The sequence below is a fragment of the Pygoscelis adeliae genome, unplaced genomic scaffold (assembly GCF_000699105.1).
Source record: "Pygoscelis adeliae isolate BGI_AS28 unplaced genomic scaffold, ASM69910v1 Scaffold463, whole genome shotgun sequence".
Classification (NCBI taxonomy): domain Eukaryota; kingdom Metazoa; phylum Chordata; class Aves; order Sphenisciformes; family Spheniscidae; genus Pygoscelis; species Pygoscelis adeliae.
Window position 1 is genome coordinate 1,058,728 of NW_008824471.1, and position 4,015 is coordinate 1,062,742.

The 4,015-nt window shown below is 39.6% G+C and overlaps 1 long non-coding RNA gene across 1 annotated transcript; it reads left to right on the forward strand.

Moving 5' to 3' along the window:
• The first annotated feature begins 55 nt into the window (after window positions 1-55).
• On the forward strand, window positions 56-1,263 carry LOC103914588. The gene is made up of 2 exons (XR_663483.1): window positions 56-104; window positions 305-1,263. It is a non-coding gene; the product is annotated as an uncharacterized LOC103914588 (long non-coding RNA).
• The last annotated feature ends 2,752 nt before the right edge of the window (window positions 1,264-4,015 follow it).

Below are 4,015 nucleotides of genomic sequence, written 5' to 3' on the forward strand. Positions count from 1 at the left end.
CCACAATAGGTCGTTCTTTTTTTTCCCCCCCGTTGAAAAGAGGCTGTGGACTGAAAAAAATACAGAAAAAAAAAAAAAAAGAAGAAAAAGCCCCGGGCTGAAAGGCCTGGGAAGGCCTGAGTGACAGGGGGGCCGGGGGAGGGCAGGGGAAGGACTATGTGTATCCAAGCAGCAGAGACTGCAGCCTGACGTGTGGTTTTAATGACCAGCACGCAGGTCAAAAGCATTTTGCACAGTGTTTGTTTTCCTGTCTTGCACTTACAAATAAGGTCTATGGGAGTAGCATGGAGCCCCGGGCTGAAAGGCCTGGGAAGGCCTGAGTGACAGGGGGGCCGGGGGAGGGCAGGGGAAGGACTATGTGTATCCAAGCAGCAGAGACTGCAGCCTGACGTGTGGTTTTAATGACCAGCACGCAGGTCAAAAGCATTTTGCACAGTGTTTGTTTTCCTGTCTTGCACTTACAAATAAGGTCTATGGGAGTAGCATGGAAAACGTTTGCTGTTTTTTCCTTTTTTTTTTTTTCCCCTTTTTTTTTTTTCCTCTGCTTTTGTTTAAAATTTGATCGCCTTAACTACTGTAAACATAGCCTATTTTTGTGCTTAAGATACTGAATGGAAAACTCCATTGTGTATTGCTGGACTGTTTTGGAAATATTTGGTCAAATGTGTGTTAATTTGGCTGTAATGGCATTTAAAACAAAAAAAAAAAAGCTGTGAAAATGGCCTTGGAGCGTTATCTTTAGTTACTTGAATAGTTTCTAGGTTTTAAAACTACATTCTTTTCTTGAGTTAGAGAAGACAATCAGTGTCTGAGGAAAATGGACTTTCTCTTGGATTTTTTTGTGGTCCTCGTGAGTGATTGCTTTTTTCCTTTCCTTAGTTTCACATTCTTCTTTTGTTCTAAAACTTAGACTGACATCTAGCTTTGACAATCATAGTATGTTTTATTTTCCTGAGGGGGGAATAACTTATAATGCTGTTTAGTTTTGTACTATTGGTGTGTTGGTGAATTTTTAAACTGTGTGCTAACTGCAATAAATTATATGAACTGAGAAATCAATTCCCTTGTCTTTTTTCCCTCTTTTAAATTATAGTTACGGAGTATTTTTTATAATGTGTAACTTTATTACTTTTGTACAGACTTCTATTGCTAACTGTGTATGGAATATGTTTTCAGTATGCTTTTGAGCACTTTGTTGCTAACGTACATATTTACATCTCACTTAACATTTAAAAAAAATTAAATGCTTGTGTTTTGAAAGCATTTCTGTGTGTGTAGCTCTCGATCATTCTGTAGAGGGATTTTTATTATTACTATTTCTTTCTTCCCCAAAGACTTGCAGAAGCAATCTATTAAATTCCAGAAATTTTGCTACCATGCAAATACCTATGCAGACACACAGTTCCTTTTCTGGGCTTAATTTCACCCCGAGGAGCTCTTTCGGGCTCACTCTTTCGTATTCCGTCTCTATCGGGACATTAGAGCAGAAGGCAACAACTTCATCTGAAGCGCTGGCCGGGTACTGACTGGCCGTCAACGTTGCAGCAGGCAGTCAAAATGTCCAAAATACCAGTAATACATCAAAACTGTCTGGACTACAGAGGAAAATTAAAATAATCCTAAATCCGTTTGGGGATTTCTCTTACGGACTAAACGTTTCTTTAAAAAAAAATAAAATGCAGCTTAGCGAAACCTTTGAAAAAGACCTGGTTTAGGAGCTTGTTGCAGCGTATACCCAGAATTCTTGTTTGAGGCCGCTCCATCCTAGGAACGAGACCAGCACTGCAGAGCCCAATGGGAATATGAAAGTAGAGCTAAATTAGAAGTCTGGAACAGAGACAGCAGGACCAACTCAAAGGGGGGAAAAAATAATTTAAGCATTTCATTACATTTGTCATCTACCTAGGTACAACTGAAGTTGTGCCTTGACCAAGTGACTCTCGGTGCCTAACGCTATTCTGCTCCTCTTCCTACATCTGCGGTAGTTTGCCCTTAGCCAAAATGATCTTTTCCACTGTTTTATTCTTTGTAACAATTTTCAATCATCATTTGCTGCGTTTGGGGTTGGGGTTTTTTTGCGTTATTACAGATATTTCGAAAACGTTTCCTTTTGTCGATGTTAGCGTCTTCAGCCGCATAGATTTCTCTTTTTCTAGCAGCAGACCTTTTCTGTAGGCTTTCGTATGAGAGAATATTATCTGTAGTTAAGACGGTTTAAAGTATCGTCGAGACTGAAAAACGGCTAATATTGCAGTTCTGAAATCCGTGCAGCTGATGAGCGTTGGATGTGGCTCCAGGCAGATTCACCATTTGTTCTCCAACATTAAGATTTTCAAGGATTCCCAAATGAAGCTAGACTTAGAAGGAGCCCTTCTTCAGAAGGGTAACAGAAAACATAACTCAGCCATTAATGACAAAATAATTCAAAATATCCTTTATGCTTTTGGGTTTTATCTAGATGGTCTATACATGTGCAGCACACACTTGCTCGTGGCTATCAAAGTGTTTCTTCAATGAAAAGATGAAACGTACTCGGGTGCGTTGCTTCTCTCCATAAGGTTTATGTACTGACATATCTAAATAGCTGTAACTTTTTTTCGGGTTTTTTTCTTTTCTTTTTTTTTTTTAGTACAGTCCCGAGGTAATGAAGCATGAGAGAACAATTTATTTGGCTTGAGGATATGTGGTAACAAAATCCTCACCATTCACGTTGCCATGATGGTCGAAGGCAAATTGCGGGAATGGAAACTGTATGCTCTAGACTTCACAGTTTCAGAAGACCTTCTCTGACCGGTGATAGTCATCACTTTTTAACTGTGAGTACTTCCAGCCCGAGACTCACAGGGAACATGCTAAATGTACCATTTGGCTATTTTTTTAACCACTGCCTGAGACAGATTAATATTCTTTAATTACGAATGATTTCTCTAAACTCAAGCTTAGGGGTTTGGTGTAACAGAGTCTTTTGGATCAGGTATAGCATTCTACAGACGGTCTACTCACTGAGACCTCTGCGTGTTTTAGGTGCAATTTGAAGAAGAACTGGGTAGGAGTTTAAAAGGAAACTTTCTGGCCAAAGAAGGGAAGGGATCCTCATTGCTTTTCCTGCTCTCCTGCGTTAGGGTAAAAGCGAATACCAAACAATCCCATATACTTCTGCTGAGCCTAAGTGAAACCAGCATATCCCTTCAAAACTGGCATCGCCTTGTTGGAAGCCTAAATAAATTTAAAAATCAATTTGCAAAGGGACCAGGTTCCCTTTTCCCCCTGCGCTACCTGACCCCAGCAGCCGTGCTGGCTCACCTGCTCGGGAAGGACACCACCGTTTTCTCTCCCTGCCGCAGCGTACCCTCTGCTTTCCTTCTACAGATAATGGCTCAAGTGATTTGTCGTCGGTGGACTGACTTCACACACACCCCCCAAAATAATTCTACAATAATCAAATGTTCTAACTTTTTAATGGACTCCTAATATATAACTTTCAAAATACATTTTTCCAGCCTATTTTCAAAAATGAAACCCTGAGCCCCCCTTTTTACGATCAATGGTGCTGCAGCAATTTGTAGCTGAGGAGATACTTGGAAGGGGAGATAATTTCTACCTGCTCCCTCCCCTCACTTTGAATGAAGGTGAAATATGTTTCAAGTCTGCAAAAATGCCCTAAAATTAGAAAACTGATTCTAAAATATTGTCATGTGGTCCTCCGTAGCAGGGTTCTCAAACTTACACATTATTAACACTATTTGTCCATGTGATTTTCAAACGGAAATATTTCCAGAGAATACGGTCTTTTATTAAAGAAATCTAACCAAAGCATTAAGGTTTTTTTACTGGGATGATAAACGTGAATTTTAACAGAACAGTCTGATATCTTTAAACGGAGGAAAAAGTGATGCACAAATCTTCTGGGCTCTTCCAAAATATTCTAGTTCAGGAGTCCTTGTTTAATTTTTGTTGCGCTTCACTCATATTTTAATCATGTCATTAAATACAGTGAGTTTGGTAATAAAAAATA